This window comes from Hemicordylus capensis, chromosome 5 (assembly GCF_027244095.1).
Source record: "Hemicordylus capensis ecotype Gifberg chromosome 5, rHemCap1.1.pri, whole genome shotgun sequence".
In the NCBI taxonomy this organism is placed as follows: Eukaryota; Metazoa; Chordata; class Lepidosauria; order Squamata; family Cordylidae; genus Hemicordylus; species Hemicordylus capensis.
Window position 1 is genome coordinate 62,725,829 of NC_069661.1, and position 21,733 is coordinate 62,747,561.

Sequence of the window (21,733 nt, forward strand, 5' to 3'; positions counted from 1 at the left end):
CCCTGCATCACGTGGCTCTGCAACCTGCCACTGAAGCAGAACGTCCCCTCTGGCTTCCCCATTGGATGGATGGTTAGTAGGAAGGGGAAAGAGACAGAGGAAGAGACGCTGCTCATGAGAGCAAAGTGTCCTGTGCAAACAAAATGTTCCTGGGGCTCCCCAGAACGTCGGACAGCTCAACACATACCATTTAAGGGAACATTTTTTTAAAAGCTGTTTGGTCCCCAAAATAGTTGAATGTCCTCAGTAAAAATCCCTAGTTGGCAACCCTACCTCAGATTAGTTTAATAGGGATTAAAATGGCATGATGTGTCTATAAATGTATGAACCTGCAAGTACAAACATGCTTAGGAATTCCTTTATTTGAGAGGAGGCTGGTGAGCATGGAAGTTCAAAGTAAAATCTAGATACATTTAGAAACAGGGATCGTTGTTTGGGAAAGTGCAAAAAGAATAGCCCATTATGCCATTCCAGAGTTTAAAACATTCTGTGCCTCCCCCTCTTCCCACCATGCAAGCAGCCACTGAAGCAAAGGACTGCAAACTGTGCTTGGCCCTACTTAAAACCCAAATTCTTTTTGTCAGAGCCGGCAAGTAAAGCAGGCTCCTACCATTTCACTTCGTCAACTGGCACAGCCTTTGCATAACGTCTTTGGAGCAACAGCTGCCAAGAAGAACAGGTCAAAGACAGCCAAATTATGATATCACACCAATAAAACCCTGTCGGTGTGACATACATAAAACACTCTGCAAATTGCTTTTGTTCATTTTAATTTATTAAGAGCTTTTGAACTCTGTTTTTATTCTGTGACATGTTTTCATTTACCTCTCCTACCCTTCATTATCTTGTTTTTTGGTCTGTTTGTGGGTTGTTGTTTTTTAAGACAACATTGTTGCTTGTTTGAAAGAGCTGAAAAGATCTCTTGCATTTTACATGGAATAGCTTGTCAGAGAACAAGACTCCCAGAGAAACTCTGAATGCTAGGCCAGGGGTGGGCAAATTTAAGGAGCGGCTTTTTTCTTTTTCTTTTTTGAGCTACCAGCATAAAATACCACCTTGCGGGGGGCAAAGGCAGTCACAAATGGCAGATTGTACAAAAATACACATTGATATGGGCTTAATATCAACTGCCCAGAGATGTGAGTTTTGGGTGGTATAAAAATACGTTAAATAAAGAATAAATAAACATCAGAACCCTTGAATTTTGCTGCAGGACAGGAGTGGAGCAAGAGAGGCTGCTTTATGGGAGAAGAAACTGGAGAGAAATAAATGGGAGAGACAGTAAGAGTACAGTAGGTAAGAGGTAAGAGTAGGCACTGTAAGAGTTACAGTAGGTAAGAGATTCCCTAACGCCTAGCTAGTCTTCCAGGTCACTCTGGGCTTGCTCATTTGAACAGTTGAAGTCTTGTTTTACACCATCAGGAGCACAGAAAGTTACCTGCTCTGGTCTTGATAGCTGGAAAACATTGAGGCACTTTACAGACATACCCCTCCACGTTTCTTCTCTATTTTGTAAGGCTTGAAATGCTAATCTCTTAGATGAGAAGAGGTTGCGTATTCATGCATCCTGGAAAATGTACTAAGATACTGAGATGGCTGCATATCAAAGAGATAAAAAGAAGGCTAATTTTCATCATTGAGTTGATAAAAGATCCAGAAGATGCTGTGAAAAGGGTTATCACTTATTCCACTCCTCCTCACTTTTGATGGAGACAAAAAGCCCTTTTGGTGGGTCAGTTAAGCTTCTCAAAGGTTGAACTATGTGCTGATGCAAGCCTTTGAGTTGGTCCCAGCACGCAGTGACTCAGGATAAGAGCATTAAAATCAGATGCTTTGGTTTACAAATGGACTGTGGATTTAATAGTAACTTAAAAAAAAAGATTAATATCATAAACAATAATACCTATTCAGCTTTTTTAAAAGGTCCTAGTTCTTGAAATAGTTTCTATACATTAAAGAAACAAAGTTAAAAAAATTACTCTAAAACTTAGATATTCTTGTCAAATAGGCAAACTAGGATTCTTTTGAAGATGGCCTTTTAGTTGTGGTGAGTTTGCGGCCATTAGCTACCTCACAAACACTTTTGTTAGGCATTTCTTTATTCATTCATTCATTCAGTTTCTATACTGCCCTTCCAAAAATGGCTCAGGGCAGTTTACACAGAGAAATAATAAATAATATGGATCCCTGTCTCCAAAGGGCTCAGAATCTAAAGATTCTGGCTAATAATTCTGGAGGCCAACCGGATGGTTGGGAGATTATCATGGAGGGGAGAATCTTGAGAGACTGGCAGGTAATCACATCCACCTGATGAGGAGCTGATGCAAGAGTGAAAGGTGACTTGCCTATCTCCTTCCTATTAGCCCTCTCCCCCTCCCCCTCCCTAAGGTATCAGTTGCAGGTTAGGTGTGAGACAGAAAGGAACAACACTTGCAGGCTAGGTGTGAGATAACAGAGACAAGATTTGTAGATCCTGGAATGGAATTTTGGAACAGGAAAGCTGAAGCAATTTGGGATTAGGTTGGTTCTCTGGGGATCTGATGTAATATATGGCTGCTTGTAGCAGTGCTCTGATATTCTGAACTCCAATTTAGAAATAAATGAAATATATCAAAGATATTATAAAGCACCAGTGATCTCTCCTCCAAGGAAGGCCCAAGTATCTCTGCACTCCTGGTATTTGGAAAAATTGCATTGAGGGTGCATAACAATACCACCACCTGCTGCTACTACTACTACTACTACTACTACTATACTTATACACATATGTGAGGGCCAGAGTACTATATTTACTTATTTGTTTAGGACACTCCTCACCTACCTTTCAGAAAATTCTCCCAGGACAGTGTACAACAATAAAAATGCAATATAAAAATATACAATATCACTGCACAAGGCAGACTGTTACAACAGAGATGTGAGTTTTGGACTGTTACAAGCTCTTACAACTAAAAGAGTCCTCCTAATATCCAGTCTAAATCTGCTGCTTTACAATTTCAGTAAAATGATTTAATTTTGAACAATTGACATATCACCAAACTAAATTATTTTGCCTGAGCTCATTCTGAATGGAACCAGAGGACACATTTCACTATTTCTGTCATAACGGCAAGCCTTCATGAATCACTTTTGTACAGGAGTGTAGGGAGGAGGCAATGGTAAACCCCTCCTGTATTCTACCAAGACAACCACAGGGCTCTGGGGCGCCAGGAGTTGACATCGACTCGATGGCATATTTTACTTTACTAAACATCTCAGAAGTTTCCCCCTCAATTTAATGAACACCCCCCCCCACACACACACACTAAACCCAATAACCCATAACTTCCCAAAAGTGTCTTTCCTCTCCCCCCACCAAATATTGTTAGGAGTTGCTCCTCATGCTTCCTCTCTGTCTGCACCTGTTTTTGAACTGCTTTACTACCAGGCATTTTCAACCTTCAACCTTACTATATTGCTCCTTTAGATAGTGGGTTGGATCTAAAGGTTTCCTTTGGATCTAACCCAGTGTCTTTTGGATTAAGCCTTTTATCCTTTTTATTAGGATAAAAGATAATTAACCCAGCATACTTCCTGTATTTTGACACACTTTTATTTTTGCAATTTAATTGAATGGCTGTAGTATCCATTGCATTAAACTAAGATGCAATCAGATATTTTGACACATGTGAAACATGATACATTTTAAAATGCAGCCCCATTGTACTGCATTCTATATATGAAAAATGAATTGTCAAAATAGATTACAAAAACACTTGCCTTTTACACTTTCTGTTACTTTGAATGATTTGAAGGATGTTACAGTCATTCCAAGAAATGTCAGATTGATTGTGAAGAGAAAGGCTGAGAGATGTTTTTATATGTATGGCATGTAGTATTAGAATACCCTGGCTTTGTTGTTCAAAGTAACTTAGGGAAATGGCATATTTTTTCCTTTGCTCTTTGTATGAATTCACAGTCCACTATGTTGATTTTAGTGACAAAAATAATGTGTACTTGTCTTCAACTCTAATAGCTTTAAAGAGCCAATCTAGTTTAGATCTGGATTAACTCCTCTACATGATTAACAAAATCAATGTGTTGTGTTTGTGTTAGTAAGCCAACTTAATTTAACTCAGCCAAATTCAGGTACTGCAGACAGACTGAGTAAACCACTATTTAGAGCAGACTAGTAAGGAGGTCTCACAGGGGCATAACTACCATTAGGCAAGGGGAGACAGTTGTCTTGGGGCCCCAGTGCCTCAAGGGTCCCCCAGACGCACATCACATGACTCTCCACCCACCCGTGTTGCACCCCCTGGATCTTTTAAGTACCTAGCAACACCTTTGTAAGGGAGAGAGGAAGAGTGATAGGATTTTACATGCAAAAAGCTGGTATTAGCAGGTATGTTCCGAATTTCTTCTAAAAAAAATTAAAAATCAATCTTTCCCTGAGTGTATTTTAGTATAAACAGTAGTGAATTCAGCTAATTTAAAGTGGGGGGGGGGTGAGAGAAAGAGCAGAGAGGAGGAGGAAGATAGGTGGTGTGAGATGGGCACAGGGCTATGTGTGGCTCACCAGAGGTGCATCAGAATCTAGTCTGGTTCACCACCAAATTTTAGTTTGACACCCCCTGGAATAGTGCACTTGCAAGAGAGAGAAAATCCAAGCCCCAATATTTATATGCAGGTGGAATCTTTTATGGGGGAAAATTCTTGTTGCACCCCCTGTAATTTCCTGCTGGATTTCCCTGTGAACTAGATAATCACCCTATTCATAATGGGGATGTGAGTGTGAGTGCCTTATATATTGTGAAGTGTGTTTGTGTGTGTATATAAGCGAGGGGCCCATTTCAAAATCTTGTCTCTGGGCCCACTCCAACCTTGCTATGCCCCTGAGGTCTCAAGCTAAACTGAGCTGCCTTTTGTGGTATAATTTGTGGGAGCTTCCCAGTGAGGAAAGGGTATATATCTTTGTCTGTGTATTAGATATACAAATATTTATATACCGCTTTTCAACAAGTCTACAAAGCATAGGGGATTTATATCTATTTTTACATAGATATAAACAGATAAATAAAATGGCTCCCTGTTCCCAAAGATATCACAATCTAAAAAAGAGACATAAGACAGACACCAGCAACAGCCAATGGAGAGATGTTGTGCCGGGGATGGATAGGGCCAGTTGCTCTTTCCCTGCCAAATAAAGAGAATCACCACTTTTAAAAGGTTTCTCTTTGCTTATTTAGGGTGTGTTACAATATGTTAAAATGCATTCTACACCCACCCCCCACCCCCGCCGGCCCCCGGTAGATGGTCTATGCTCTTGACAGCTGCAAAACTGATATTTGCCCACAGGGCCGGAAGTAAAGAGTCAGGACACAGTGATGGTGTTGGAAATTCTCTGTGGTGAGAGAATCCCTTTCTCATTATAGCAGAGTGCACAGAGGCACAACACAGCGGAAATTTAGTTAGGCATGCGTGTATGCTGAGCGTAAAGTAACTTGGAGCCAATTCATAGTTTCAAATCAATATAAAAGGCATTTATTAAGGAACTCCATTCTAGATAGGAAAGTAAGGAGCTAGGATCTCTAATCTATCTATCTAGCTGGATGCAGATGGATTCTGCATCTTCTCTGCACATATGGTGCAGGGAGAGAGACTTGCCATGTTGCAAGGTAGAAGGGCAGGTAGGAAGAGAGAGAAGAAGGAAGCTGAATCCCTAAGAGTAGCAATCTACATTTCAAAGGGATAGCATCAGAGCAGTGGAGAAGGGATGACCAATGTCTTGACTCTCTAGCCCTCTGACTTACTAGTCTGTCCTCCACTGTCTGCGGCAAAGAGACAGCACAAAGTCCTTTAACTTCCAACAGATGGAGCAATAAAGAGTGACAACTTTCTAACTTACAAATTAGGATCTGCAACAGATAACTTACCTACTTAATGGTAACCCAGCCCTGGTAAGGTTTATGATAGGACAGACTACTATATCACCAGCTTTATTTCAAGGCTTAGGGCAAGTCTTACCCTGGCTCTGTACCTGCCCTGATCCTGGGCCCTCCTAGCCAGACTTCCTAAGGTGTCTTGAGGGAGTTCTGCACTCTTCACTCCCCACCCCCTGAACCCTTTGGCTAGGGTTGGCAACTCCCAAGGATTGCCCTGGAGTCTCCAGGAGTTTATGGAAAATTTTCCAGAGACGACTGCAAGCAATCCTAGAGAGTTTAGTAGCTTGATGTTGTGGAAAATATTGGGATGTTGTGAAAAATGGGTATAATAGCTGACATCCAGACTAGCACTGTGCTAGTACAGCAGTGCTGAATTCCAGACTAAGGCTGCACTGTGTTGAGAGCAGGAGGAGGGGTGATTTCCAGCAATCTCTCCTTCCCTCCAAAGTTCACTGTGTAACATGAAAATATGTCCCCAAGGGTTGCACAGTGGGTGTCCCTTTTCTGCTCATGCGGCAGTGCAATCTTAGTCAGGAACTCTGGATGCCAGTTAATATTGAGGAGGAATTCAGGAATAGCTTCAGTTAGAGTTAACAACTCTACCTTTGGCCCTGAGCAGGTCAGTTGGACAGTCCACAAGGGATTCCAGCCCCATACATCCACCCCCCCCCCAAGCCTAATGGCTTCAGGAGACTAGTCTAGGGAAATGCCTTCACAAAACAAGTGAAGCACCATTGTGCTTATTCCCTCTTTACCAACACTGACCTCTCACTCTTTTTTTGAGTTCCCAGGCTCTTCTTCCATTGTTTTAAATATCATAATAGTCTGAGAAAGCAAGGGGAAGAGACTGGAGCCAGCGAAATCTGTGGTATTGGTGCAAGCACTACACATTTCATGGTTTTGGCAGGCTTGACTAATAGCCTCTCTTCCTAGATCAAATATTATACACTTAAAATTTGGTCACTTTAAAAAAAAATCCCATACAGAGGTCATTTATTCAAGTGAAAACTGTGTTCTACCCAGGTTTGAGAGCTGAGTGTGGTCCCAATATTCAGTTGTGTGGGTGCAAATGACTAGATAGGAGAAGGGAGAAGTGATTGTATGGAATCAACGCAGGAGGGAAAGCTATCAGCTATCAGCTTTGAGCAGCAGTCCTCTCGCCATCTTCCCAGGGCCTATTATCTGAGGAGCTGATATTAGTTCCTCTGGCCTTGGCTCTTCTTCCTCTTTTAATACAGTTGTGGCATGTGTTAATGATTATTAGTGTCTGTCTCTTTGCCTTCTGTCTAGAAAGTAGTATATTTTAAAAGTTCTACACAAGTGACTTCGCCTCTGAGCACTGACGTGGCAGATTTTTCCCTTTAAGTCTCAGGTCTCCACTTAATGGTTAATGGCTGATAGGATAATGGGTCCTTTTTTGTATCTTCCTTTTTTGTACCTTCCTAGAATGGGGTCCTAGGTCCCAGTCTTATACTTTTTTACTCAGAGGCAAATTGGGACCAAAGAAATAGATGGGATTCCCCCCTCAGGAGGGTTCCCTCTGTCTCTGCTTTGAAATCTCTGTTTAGGAGTTAAAAACCTAATTTGCTGTATCTCAGCCATTTTGCAATGGATTTGCAACAAATGTGCAAGAGTAGTGTCTCTTTTCCTTTAGTTGATGTGTGCATGATTTCAGAGGGATTGGGTGGATATCTTTGATTTTATAAGCAATAGAATGTTCAGGGCTTATAATGGTGGAATGTTGAAAACACTCCACCTCTTAACTATACTGGCACAACTGTGTCAGTATAATAAACAAGACAAGTTAGACACAACTAACTTAAATTGTATTAATTTCAATGGGACTCAGTCAGGACTAACTTAGTCTGAATACTGCCCCAAGAACTAGCTTTAAGAATCCTGTGTTCCAAATAAACCTTCTGATGATATTTAGCAAAGACACAGTAGTGCTATTCACACGGTATGTTCAAAGCATGTACAAATGGTGTGAAGTACATGCACATGCAGATCTGTATGCATGTACAATATCTATACACATGTACAGATATTCAAATATTAAGGCTGTTCTTATGTTGATTATTAGGGTAGGAGAAGCCTCCTACCTTAGTTTGGGAGCTGCGCATGTTCCTGATTGGCAATCATGAAAATTCTGCAAGCAAGGTAGGAGGAGGGGAAATGCTTGTCTGTGAGCTGCATACAGGAGGCAGGAGAAATGGGTAGTGGTTTCCCTCCACTCTCATTTTGAAGCTGGGTACAATTTCTGGACTCTCCACTCCCCATGTCTCTCTCCTGCCTTAGTAATCATGGGCTTCTCCAATCCTAGTAATCATCATGAGAACAGCCTGTCATTTCCTTGGTCTCACCAGCCACTTTCCTTCCTCCTGAAGTGTTGACAAGGGCTTAGAATCATTTGGCCAGGAGAGCATTTCTTGCCATGGGCAGGTCTTGTTACTTGCATCAACCCTGCCCCTGTGCTGCTGCCCCATGGCTCCGTCGGAGTCCAAGAGCTCTTACCAGGGTGAGGCGTCCTCCTAGCCTGGCCTCTCATCACTGGCCATTCCTGATATAGCCCCTGACAGCCAAGTCAAGTCTTGCAAGATCCCTCCAGCCAGCGAGATCTCGCACTGAAATCTCACGAGAGCTTCCCCTGGTCTCATGGGATTTCACCAAAGTGTGTTGGCAAGACTGGGATTCCCTGCCGGGGCTAGTGCTGATGTTTCCAGGTGGGCGGTTGTTTGTCTTCTACTTCCCCCAACCAATCGAACAGTCCCTGCAGGACTTGGGTGGGGGAAGCCTCAACACGGAGTGGGTTGCATTTCTCCACGGCCAGCAGCTCTGTGTCAGGGATTCCCTGACACAGCCCTATTATGTTCAGTGCACATACAGTAGTACAGTTCCCGAATTTGAGGGAGCCTGCATCTAGAATGCATGTACATACTTTAACACAAAAACCTGTAGATGCGTACAATGTAATGTCTGAATAGGCTCCACAGAATCTTCATACTGCATTCTTGATTCTCTAACTGTGATAATGTGTTACTGGGAGGCCTCGGTTCCATTGTACAAAAGCAGGTTCATTGATGTCACGGTTAAGGGGAAAGGTCCAAATACTCCAGTGTAAAAACCAATGTGTGCACATCCTTCTTGTGTGTGAGAGACCGTCATTATTCATTTCTGCTGAAGAGCCAAATCCCCTTGAGAATATAGATAGGATCTTGCTGAAGTAAATATTAAAACTGTTGTGGATGTAAGACAGGCTGGAACTCTAGCACATGTAAGTCTTTATGGATTAGGACAACAATTTCCCACTAAACAGAGGAACTGGAAATAGAGTTGGCTCTTCTCTGTATCCCTGTACTGCCTGGAGATGCACTAGAATAACTATTTTCTTTCCATCACACATTTATTTGCCAGTTCATACACAACGCTAATCCAGGATTTGGCACTATGTGAATGAACCAAAGGTTACCACCACTTTGTGAGCTCTTCCCTACCACCTCTTGTGTGTTAGAGAAGCTTCTGTTCTCACTTTAAGAACAAATTGCGTCCCCATTATGTAAGCACTTTAGGAACTATGGTTAGCTAAGATTTAGAAGCAAACCAGGATACTGTGGTGTGGTATCTTGGCTTGTTCTAACACTAGTTCATTAACAAACTACGGTTCCACAAGCGTATAGTTAATGTGGAACTACAGTTTGTTCCAAACTTTCTCTAAACGATGGCTTAGCATCATGTCTAAATCCAGCCAGTGCACAATTTCTTGTAGTTACAGAATTTGGGACATTAGTAGGAAATGTATCTAATTTTAACATAAAATAAGTTTTAAGGAGTTGTTTATCACAAAGAGAAAGCTCTTACGAGAAAAGGCCTGATTTTGATAATCTGTTTCATATCCAAACCATCCTTTCACTGACAATTTTAGATGTCTGATTTGCGGAGAGTCTCAGAGTCTCGGGGTATATCTCTGAAGACCAGGCTTTTACCCTCAAAGTAATTACAGCACCATCCATTTCAAATGATGAATTTTCTAAAGTAAGATAAGCCTTTGCAAAGCTGAACAGCTCTTCTACAATTTGCAGAGGTAAATGATTAAAGTTAATAACCCAGAAGTATTTAGTACATTTTCAAGCTTGCCTTTAATTGGCAACAAAATCCATTATAGTCCACAAATCCTCCCTAGAATTATTTCTCATTATGTACCCAAAATGCACTGAATTTTTTTCTGCTTCTCTTCTCATTCTTTTGTTCTGGATCTTTGTTAGTAGAATATAATAGTGGTTCTTATGGGACATACAAGACTCTGTGTTATAAATAGCTTAATTAATCACTGTTTGGAAAATGCTGTGAATGTAAAAAGGCTATGGCTGTTTTTTGTATTCTTTCTTAACTTGGGATAGTATTATTATGCCACATAATACATATGAAGATGCAAACAGGGTATGTATAATCTATTAGATATGGACATTTAGAAAAAAATGTCAAAAACTGGTTTCCAATAAGAGTGATATTAGTAATACTAGCAAATTAAGAAAAAAGAAAGGTTTTCATTCAGTCCTTCAATGCATTGCTCAATTACAGTTGGATTGTAGTTTTAGAAGTGCATCTCAAGCAACATTCATAGAAAGCCTTGCCTTGATTCAAGAAACATGTGATGAAGTAGTTGAATCAGACTCCTTCTACTCTTAACATTAATAGACTTTGAATGACATATATAGCATTTGTTGCAGCTGCTGAGAATCACTTTTAGTTTTAGAATTTACTTTTAGAATTCTTCAAGAGCGCTGCAGTAGATTTTTATGCAGGCAGAAGACTGTGTATCATGTCACCCATTATTATTTAGATACCACTTCTCAACAACAACAAAAAGTGTTTTCAAGTTTACATAGAAAGAGAATGATAAGGAGAAGGTGGGTAGCTTTCTCCAAATAGTTCACAGTCTAAAAAAGAACACACTAGGAACAGCCCCTGGGACGATGCTGTGCTGGGATTGAACAGGGCCATTTGATCTTCCCCTGCCTAATGTAAAGAGAATTGCCACTTTTATAGGTGCCTCTTTGCCCAGTTTGCAGGGGTAAAGTAAAAGTAAAACAAATAGAAGCCATTCACAAAACCAAAAACTGGGTAGCACAAGTGTCCTACGCAGGTTTGGGACTTGTGTGTGCTCCCAATTTTCAGTTATGTGGGAGCTAACAAGTAGGAAGGAGGAGGGAGAAGTGATTGCATGGAAGCAAAGTAGGAAGAGAAGCTGGGTAGGACAGCTTTTCCTCCTACCTTGGTCAAATGCTGGGTATGAACACTGGGTAGGACAGTGATATCCTACTCAGCTTTTCCTCCTACCTTGATTCCACACAATCACTTCTCCCTCCTGCTTTGTTCACACCCACACAACCAGTAGGTGGGTTCCTCTGAGCATAAAAATAGTTATATTTGGATGTTATAGTGTTAAGATATTATAACTCAAAATCATGTACAGATTTATTTTTAAAAAGGCAATGTATTTGTCACCCTTCAGTAGTAGCAGCTGTAGGAGTAGGAGTAGTAACAGTGGCTTACATACAGAGCAAGGTTGGACTGGTGTACCAAGAGAGCAGTCTAACAGAATTTCCCAACTAATTGCACTGGTGGAGGTTTCCCAACTAATTGCACTCTGAGGTTTGCACATATTTTGGTTCTTGTTGCGTGTGTGTGTGTGTGTGTGTGTGTGTGTGTGTGTGTGTGTGTATGCACAGACATACACACAGCTGTTTTTAGTGTATTTTTATTTTGCTGTTGTGTTATATTTTATGTTTTAAATAGGATTTTGTTTAAATTTTGTAAGCTGTTAAGGCCTAAGGTGGGGTTTTTTTGTTTTTGTTTTTTTAAAAAAACAGTATAAACAAACAAATGAATAATATTCACATTCTGCCTCATGCACAGGCTTTAATAAGGCTGTGCGTGTATTTGTAAAGGAATTCCTGTCAGCAGCATCTTTATCCTAGTTTTCTGGGTCAAGGAATCTTCATGTCTGCAGCTGAGGAATTTGGCCTTTAGAGTTTGTTGTTATGAAATGCAAAGGGTGGTATCATCTGTGTAAAGATGGATATTTACACATTTAGCTCAATAACAGGGACCTATAAGGAGTGTTTGCGTAGCTCAAAGGAGATCTGCAAAATTAGATTCAGGCTGCTATAATTGGCTTTATGATCTTACCAATTGTAGTGGTATATTTAACATGTAATATTACTATCTACTATTTTGTAAATTATCTTTATAATCCACTCAAAAGGTTTTCTTTATGCATTATTATGGAATCCTTCTTAGAGTGCAAGCAACATTGTATACAGATTAATCTCTTACATCTAAGTCTATGACAACTTTCTAGAAATGATAGCAGGGACCCAAGTGTTCCATGAATGAGTACATGGAGGGAAGCAGTTCTGATGACCATGAGTGTTCAGTTTAAAAATTGGGCAGAAGCCATTTTAAGTTCAGTTTTTTTGAAAGATATATCATGTTAAGTAACATTTGTTTCACACTCTGGGTTTTTTTTGGGGGGGGGGGAGTTGTATGTATGGCATCGTTCTACAAAATTTGCAACATTTGTTTTATATAAGGAATATATAATATTATATACGTATACAATTCCAAGATGTAATTGTAAAGTTTGTGGACCATGCACAAAGCCAAAACAAATTGTCCTTCTTGATCTCACTCTGTAGGGATTCTGCCAGTACTGCTAAAAAAAGAAAGAGGAAGAAGATAGGACAACCATCTGCTTGCTTCTGAAGTGTATTTGGGCAGCTCTTCTGGACAGAAGGAATCTTTAGGAGATACAATCATTAACGTTTCATTGTAAAAGCCACTAATTTGAAAACACTGCTCCCTATCACACATAAAGCTGGTCTCTTCCCTTAAGGGCAAGATGGAGTTTTTACACTGAATTATTGCTTGAAATGAAAGGAAAGTACAAATTAATTAATTCAGCTATTGTAATCACATTTTATATATCTATTTGCCTTCTTTAATACTAATTGGTGCAATTACTGTTTTCTGCCTCTTGTTTCCTTATAAAATGGTTGCTTCTACTGCTAATTTAGTGTACACTTTGTTTAATGTTGCCATCCATTCAAACTTACTTGGATATTAGGCCCATTGAACCAGGGCGGGAGCTACTGGTATGCCTATGTGTGCAAAGAACATGGGCCAGTTGTTGGGTGAGGCTGCCAAGGGCCCCTCCACTGAGTCTCCATACCCGCTCCCACCCTTCCCCCAATTGCCACCATGGTACCTGCCGACCCTCTCTGGCTCCTCGCCACCTCTTGCCACTGCTCCCTGCCAGCTGCCGCCCTAATTGCTGCCTCCTCCTGCTGCTATCCACTACTGAAATGAAATGGTGCCTCCCTGCTTCTCAGTGATCGATATCACCGCTGCTGCTCCTGCAGGCTGCTGGCCACTGCCATGGATCTCTACTGCGGAGTAGTGGGGAGGCCCCCATTCTTTTCCTCTCTGGAAAGAGGAATGGATTGGGGCCTGCTTCCCAGTGGTCGAGCCAGATGGGAATGGAGTGTGCATGCGCACTCTTCATTTCCATCCTGTTTGGGGGCTGCTGGGAAGCAAGGAAGCAGGACCTGATCTGTTCCTCTCTCCAGAGCGGAATGGAATGGGGGCCTACCTGCTTCGCAGCAGTAGAGATTGGCACCCATGGCTGCCACCGTTAAGGAGAGAAAGCGTATATCACTGGTGGGGATGGGGCTATGCACTACTAGAGGGCTCTGGGGGCCCCCAAACATAGGCCTACTCTGCCCAAGCTGTGCCAATGCATTGAACTCAGTGGAACTTAATTCCAAGCAAACATACATAGGCTTGCACTGCACATTCAGGTTCTCTGTTTCATAGAATACTAGTATGAATAATGAGAATTTGTTATGAGAGATCCATTCATTGGCTTTTATAAGATGCTTTAAGTTTTACAGTTGATGACCATGAAGCTGGCTAGAAAGGGATTAGGAAATCTTTGAAAGCAAGTACTGAAATAGAAAAATAGAAAATTGTTATATATTTGGTTACAGGCACTAAATTGAAACATTCACTGCAGCATGTTTTAATCTGCATAATTTCCCAACAAATTTCTTTCCTATAGCGGGCTGATAGAAAGCCCAAACGAAGCAGAAACACAGGCTGGCATGAATATAGTTGTGTGATGCCCATTATTTCCAATGAGCATATAGAGATGTGCACGAAACAGATTTTGCATTTTGTTTTGAGCTTGAAACTAAATGCAGATGGCTGAAACACTTTGTTGAAACAGTGGTTGAATCGGTTGTTTCGACAAAACAAAATTTGAAACATTTCAAGTGTTTCTGCCACAGGGAACAATGGGGATACTCAAAACACCTCATTGTTCCTCATGGGTAGCTCCTAGCTCCTATATCCACCAAAGTGGGTTGTGTGTAGGGTATGATGGGTGCTACCTACCACCCAACCCACAAAAGAAATGGGCAAACAGGTGATTTTTAAACAATTTTTTTAACCTTTCCCCTAAACTCCCATAGGAGCCTATGGGAGTTTGGGGAAAAGATTAAAAAAAAAAAAATCTTTAAAATTGGAAGGAGTGGGGCTGAATAACTTCACCTTAGCAGCAGACTATAAAACCCGGGAGTCTTCTAAGAGTTGTCACTGTAGCAGCATTCCCTTTATTGCAGGACTCAGCATTTGCATGTCCTGGTTAACTCTGGCTTTGTTTCTGACAAGTTGTCTGGGAGCTATCCTGGGTCCTTGCCAATGAGGAGACTGTGGTGCAACCCAGAGCTGGACAGATTCCTAGTAACTCTGTAGCTAATCCTTGTACATGCAAGGAGTATATAAGCAAGAGAAAAAAGTTCATATTTGCTCTATCTATCTATCTATCTATCTATCTATCTATCTATCTACTGTATTAATATACCACCCTATATAGTGTCTCCCAGACTATGGGAAACACCTATATTGGGTAGCAGTGATATAGGAAGATGCTGAAAGGCATAATCTCATATTGCGCATGAGGAGGCAATGGTACACCCCTCCTGTATTCTACCAAAGAAAACCACAGGGCTCTGTGGGTGCCAGGAGTCGGAATCGACTTGACAGCACACTTTACCTTTATATAGAATCTCAGGTTGCTTTACAAAAAAAAACATAAACTAAAACCTAAAAATCATGTAAAACAAATTAAAATCACCATAAATAAAACTTTAAAAATTTTAAAACATCATAAACTAAAAGCCCAACAAAACAGGTATGTTTTCAAAAGTCGTATAAAATCAACCAGGGGTGGGGAGGTTCTGATCTCATTTGGGAGTGTTTCAGAGCCCCAAGGCAAGCGTAGAAAAGGCCTGGTTTTGGGTCACCACCAATTGAGTTGGTAGCAACAGCAACTGGACCTCCCCCTATGATCTCAATTGGCAGCGGGGTTCATGAAGAAGAACGTGCTCAGTTAGTTAGTTAGTTAATACATTTATATACTGCCTCATATTTTAAAAGTCCCTGGGTGATTCACAATATAAAACCTCATCCAGAAAAGGCAGAACAAACCACTTCCTAAGTTCCAGCCTTCCACAACAAGTGCCTCCATCTTGTTTGAATTCAGCTTCAGTTTGTTCTCCTTCATCTAGCCATTACTGATTTCAGGCAGGCAGTTAGATAGGTTAAGCCATCTCCTGACAAAGTTGATATGGAGAAACATATGTGGGTGTCAACAGCATATTAATAACCCCCTGCACCTGATCTCCTGATTCCAGATGAGATCCCCTGGTTACAAAGCACTGGGGATAGAATGGCGTCCTGTGGGACTCCATATAGTAGCTCTTACTTTGAAGAGCAACAATCTCCAAGTGACACCATCTGGAATCTACCTGAGAGGTAGATGTGCACAAGCCAGTTTGTCACCTCCTCTGGGAAGTGCTGAATCGGCTCTGGCACCAGTGTTCGAACCAGTTCGGCAGGGCAGGAAGCGGTTCCTTTAAAAAGCTGGCATGTAAGGAACAGCTTCGCAGCTGTGAATGGCCTTTTAGAGAGCGGGTGCCACCACCTCAGAAATACTGGGGCAGCAGGCAAGCAGGTAAGGAGCTGCTTACCTGCTTTTTAAGGGAACCGTTCCTCGCCCTGTGGTGGCTGTCTGATCCATTTGTGCACATACCTAAAGAGAGGTAGGAGCAGAATCACTGCAAAGCAGTGCCTCCCACCCACAAACCCCTCAGGCCTTCTGGAAGAATACTATGGTCGATGGTATCAAAAGCCTTAAGCCACTGAGAGATCCAAAGGACCAACAGAGTCACACTTCCCCTGTTGATTCCTACTTGGAGATTATCCATCAGACTGACCAAGACAGTCTCCACCCCATAGCCTCCTGAAAACTGGTTTGAAATGGGTCCAGATAGTCTTCTTCTTCCAAGACTATCTGGAGATGAGAAGCCACCACCCGCTCAAACACCTTGCCCAACCATGGAAAATTGGAGACCTATAATTAGCCTAGCTCTGAGGGAACCAATGCAGGTTTCTTCAAAAGTAGTCTAACAATTGCCTCCTTGAGAGAAGGAGGAATCCTGCCCTCCCTCAGAAAGGCACTTATGATAGTAACAGGACCCTCTGCTAGGCTGTATAAGTCATGTAGGGCAAGGGTCAAGATAACAGGTGGTAAGGTGAACTTCTTCAAGCAGCTTGTCCATGTCCTTGGGATTCACAAACTGTAATGGATCCAACCTAACCATTCAAGAGATGTTGCTGGACACCTCCATAATAGACTCTGCAGTAACAGTGTAATCCAGTTCAGCTCAAATCTGAGAGATTTTATCCACAAAAAACTCATTAAATGTGTCAAAGCAAGTTACCAATGGTTCTGCTGGATATGAGCTTGCAGATGCAATTTGCGCAGAAGAGAACTGTTTCTTTGCTGCACACATTGCCTGAGCATTAATCTTTATATGTGCTCTGTGCTGTTATCTGTGGGATTTGAGTCACGTCTTTCTCCAACTGTGTTCTAACCGCCTGCCTTGCCACTTCAGTCCCTGTAGTTCTCCCATAAACCAAGGAGTTAATTTAGAAGTGGATTGGGAGGGACACTTAGAAGCAAGCAATTGTGTCTACCACTCCAGTTTGTTCATTATTCCAAGTCTGAACCTGGATGGGGTTCAGACTTGGCACAGGCACCATTTTCATGGTCAGCATGGTGACCACAACAAACCGGTAACCGAACCATGGTTTGTGCACACCTCTACAGCTAAGCCAGGTATGAAGACTTTCCAGGGAAAGTGAGAGCATACTTAGGTATGATTCTATTTCTCCACTCCTAAGCTGCCCAAGAAAAGACTTGAAAGCATAGCCAACCTTTCTTATGGTTGCCATATGGAAAGGAGCAGAGGTCTTCTAGATCAGGGATTCTCAATGTTGGGTCTCCAGATATTATTGGACTTCAACTCCCATTATCCCCAACCATAGGCCACTGGGGCTAGGGATTCTGGGAGGTAAAGTCTACTAACATCAGGGGACCCAACATTGAGAATTCCTGTTCTAGAATTTAAAAAATGCACAGAATAGGGAATTTAAGCAGGTACTGCTAGTCTTTGCCCAGCATGATAAGTGGCACCTGCTGAAATTCCCTCTTCTGTGCATCTGTTAAAGGTACAAGAGACCAGTGTTCCCTCTAACAGGGATTCCTAGATGTTTCTGACTACAACTGCCAGAACCCCCAAGCAAAAACCATTGCAGCTGGGGATTCTGGGAGTTGTAGTCAACAACATCTGGGAATCCCTGTTAGAGGGAACAATGCAGGAGACCTGTTCTCTATTCTATATGCAACCCTATGCTTACTGGTGAACACCAAACATTCTGCTCTGTGTTGGAATTTACTGTATAAGTGTTGTCTTGTTTGTCTTGTCAAGGGGTATGCTTGTCTGTATTTGTTTGTGTCAATGGGTTTGGGGGTGGAGACAAAGCTCCTCCCTCCTTCTAGCTTCTTACTTGCTGTACTGAATTCAAACTGAGGGGTTCTCCCTCTCATTGCATAAGCGACTGTTAGTCAATCAATTTTTTTTTAATTTACAGCCGTTGGCCAGCCAAGACTGTTAGTCTATTTATTGTTTCCTTATCCTATGTTTCAGTTAGTAATAAATATCAAGCTCTTGCTTCCTGTACAATTACTTATAAAGATAAGAATTTTTTTCTGAAACATTCTGCCCATGGCCACTGCTGGTCAAACACTCATTTCTTTGCTGGATATGAACCAAGGAACAAAGAGAACAAACAGAAAATAAAAACAGAGTGCTAATGCTAGTTCCTGGAGTGGATGGATGACTATTGTCACAATGATTAATTGTCTCTCCCAACAGGTGAAGCTCCAAATGTAGATGTCAGAAAACAGCTAGTGGTAGAACGTGGAGTTCGGCTGAGGCATGCAGAATGCCAGGATACTCAGGTGATAGCAAACTTTCACGATCTCACCAATCTGAAGTATAGGATCAAGAAACTGCTCTCAAGTCTGATGTCAACTCGTATTACTCCCCTGTTACATTGTGCAAGTTCCAACACTTGAACAAGTGTATGCAAAAAGATTCTGGCTTTCGTCCAGGCTAGGGTTGTGCTAGTGTAATGTGAAGCTCTAAGTGGTCTGTGGTACTCTGCAATGTTGCACCATCTCTAGCAGAAAAGCTTCTCTAAAAAATAAACAAAATTATGCAACATCTTCCACTATCACAAGAACTCACTGGGAACAGAGGTTCCTTTGCTCAGTGTTGCTGCACTACATCCTTACATCAGCACAATATTATGCTAGAGCAGCACTAATCTTGACACAGGCCAAGAATCATTGTAGTATGGGTTCCACATAAATATTTTCCAAACCAAATTTTTATATAGATAGCATGAGATCAAAATCCTTACTAAATCCCAAGCATATTATATCAGCTTTGCTGTCTATTAAACCCATTACTTTCTCAAAAAAAGTACTATATTTGATTTATGATTTCCTCCCATTAAAACCATGCTTACAGCTACTAGACCTGTGCATGTTCAAAATTTGGATTTGGATTCGACCCAATTTGAATGTGACAATGTTGGATTCGGATTCTATGGGCTCTGGTGATGTCGGTTCAGATTCATTATTCAAATGTGAATTCCAACTTAAGTACTTTATGTTTCTGTTGTTGTGGTTAGAAAGAATTTCTCACTTTCCCTTCTAGCCATTAAAGGATTAAAAGGTGTGAAGTCCTTTTAACCCCTTTTAAAAGGTCTGCCTGTTCCTGCAAAGGAGAAGAAAAAATATAATATAAAATCAAAGGAATGTCTTTATCCTCCCCCACATGGGCGAGGAATTATAGTCCAAGCAGGTCCTTCAGTTTCAGGGTTTTTTGTAAAGTTCTGGCTTGAAAGAAGCCAGATTTCACAATTTTTAGCTATTTTAAATGGGGGGAAATAACCAAAAGTCAGTGGATTGACCCATAGCTTTGAAAAAAATTGGAGTCCTGCCAATGTGGACTTCATGTGTGCCATATTTCATAACTGCCCATCCTTTCTAGAAATATAAAAGCGGGGCGGATGCTTTCTAGAAATATAAAAGCGGGAGGGGCATGTTGTTACTTATTTTCATGAGGGCAGATTTCTCCACATGGAGGTAAAATGATGACCCAAGAGGGATCTTCTGGGGTTTTTTTTGTAAAGTTCTGGCTTGAAACAAACCAGATTTCACAATTTTTACAAAAATTTCAAAAACTCACCAAAAGAACAGGGGATTGAACAATTCTCTTCACTTTTATGTTACAGTTTCAGCTTAGTCCTGAATCTAGTGATACTTCATAGAGTAGCAGAAACCAGCTAAAAATGCACCACCACTCCGCAGTAGATTTTGAGGCCTGCTGGTCATATTTAATTCAGAAATGATGCACACAACCATGATATCTATCAATGAGAGGCAACGTTATCACTTATTAATGACAACCAACAGGTGGGGCAAACAGGCTCTCAGTTTTGTATGGATTCAATTTATATGCTTGTTTGGTATTCATCCCCCCAATGTGGTTTGCACTAGGACAACAGGACCAAGCATAGATAATAAGGATTTATAGAAGTGGGTGGTATCCCTATTGTAATGGCATCTGATTCCATATCTCTGTTCAGTCTCACACAGATTGATCTGTTTATTGAACATGTTGGTCAGAAGCCACAGAAATATCTTCAAAATATATTCCTTTTGTTCACTGTAATCTCAGAAGTTTTTGATTTTTCTAGTCCCGATCCCCTTGCTCCTCACAGGGATTTTAATCTAAAATTAAAATCCCTAATCTAATTAATCTGAAATTCCTCTAGATTCCTGTGGTTCAGAGCCTGATTCTTATGTTGTCTCTGGGAATATAATCAAACTAGAGAGGGACCAGTGTGTGTGTGTGTGTGTGTGTGTGTGTGTGTGTGTACATGGATGATATGTTCAAAGCAACCATAAGTAAATGAAAGTGGGTGAGATGAAGTCATTGGTTTTAGTTCCTCCTTTTCTGGTGTGGGTTAAAATACTGTTTGGGGGGGAATTGTTTTGAATGTAGAAATTGCAAAGATGATTATGCTTCTGATAAGGCTGTAGCGATTAGCTGTTGAAAAATAAGTAAAATGGTTTAAAAATACTTTTCGTTTAAAAATACTTTTCTTCTCACTTTCTGTGAGGGAAATTAATTGAGTCTGAATCACAGCTGAAAAGAATTTGGAGAAAACTTATGAATGTTAGGTAAAGTTTGGAAAGAGCTCACCAAAACAAATACAACCTGGTTCAATTCAGTGTGTATACATGTATAAACTTGCACACGTGTCGATCTGTACACATCCATACCGCAGTGCAGAAGGAGAAAGAACACTTGCTCCAGACCTTTGGTCATTAAGCAATGTTTGCTTGTGTTGAAACATGTAGAGGCCAAGGGTTGTACCATCTTGCCTCACAAAGTCTTAACTTGATCTTTATCAAGGTAATTAGCCAGACTATCAGCTGTAACAGAGAGCCAATGAAGAGGGGTAAGTAGACACATGGATTTGAGAAACAAAATTTTGGAATGGCAAAAAGCTCAAAAGGTCATCTGCACTTTGATAAAGAGGATTAATACCCTGAAGGAATCACTGCCATAATCTAAGAACATGGTTAAAACCCCATCAATGTAATGCTGAAGAACACATTAGACATGTCCATTAATGGCTTGTAGATTCCCATGCTTGAGATACCCCAAGTTCTTTTCTTTACCTAAAGCAGCTAAGTGGGTCCTTGATCCAGCTTTGGACCAGGGCATTGGAGGAGTGTGCATAACCCTTTGTTCATGTTATTTCCTGACTCAAGAAATCCCACTCAGAACCAGCTATTTACCTCCAAAGCTGCTGTTTTCTGCACACAGCAGCTTTAGGATCAAATAGCAGCTTTGGGAAGGATTATTAATAGGAAATCATCATAGAAGTAAAGGGTTACCCCTCACGCTATGGCCCTAGGCTGGATCAAGGTCCTTCATGGCTGTTGAAGAAGAAGAAGAAGAAGAAGAAGAAGAAGAAGAAGAAGAAGAAGAAGAAGAAGAAGAAGAAGAAGAAGAAGAAGAAGAAGAATGCAAAGAGTTCCACGCTCACTGAAAGTAATACTTAGTTTGGCCCTCAGACAGCTGGAACTCCACTGAGAGCATAGACTAGTTGAACTATAGGTAGTTCAACTAATGCTTCCACAGTGCATCTTTTCTACCTACTTGTCCTTTCCACATATCATACTAATTGTAACAGTACATCCTAATTGTAATTCTCTTCCATTCTTTCTCTGCCTCCGAAGATGCTCTGTTTGATGAATT

General features: G+C 41.1%; 1 long non-coding RNA gene across 2 annotated transcripts in view; it reads left to right on the plus strand.

Annotated features, from left to right (window-relative positions):
* The window catches only part of LOC128327741 (uncharacterized), a 36,121-nt gene extending 23,157 nt beyond the window's left edge, over positions 1-12,964 (plus strand). The window contains exons 2-3 of one of the 2 annotated variants that reach the window (XR_008308755.1): positions 1,214-1,296; positions 12,623-12,964. This is a non-coding gene — a long non-coding RNA (uncharacterized LOC128327741). Of the gene's footprint in view, positions 1-1,213; positions 1,304-12,622 lie in introns of both variants that reach the window. The other variant, XR_008308754.1, reaches the window with a different exon arrangement.
* Positions 12,965-21,733: the final 8,769 nt, after the last annotated feature.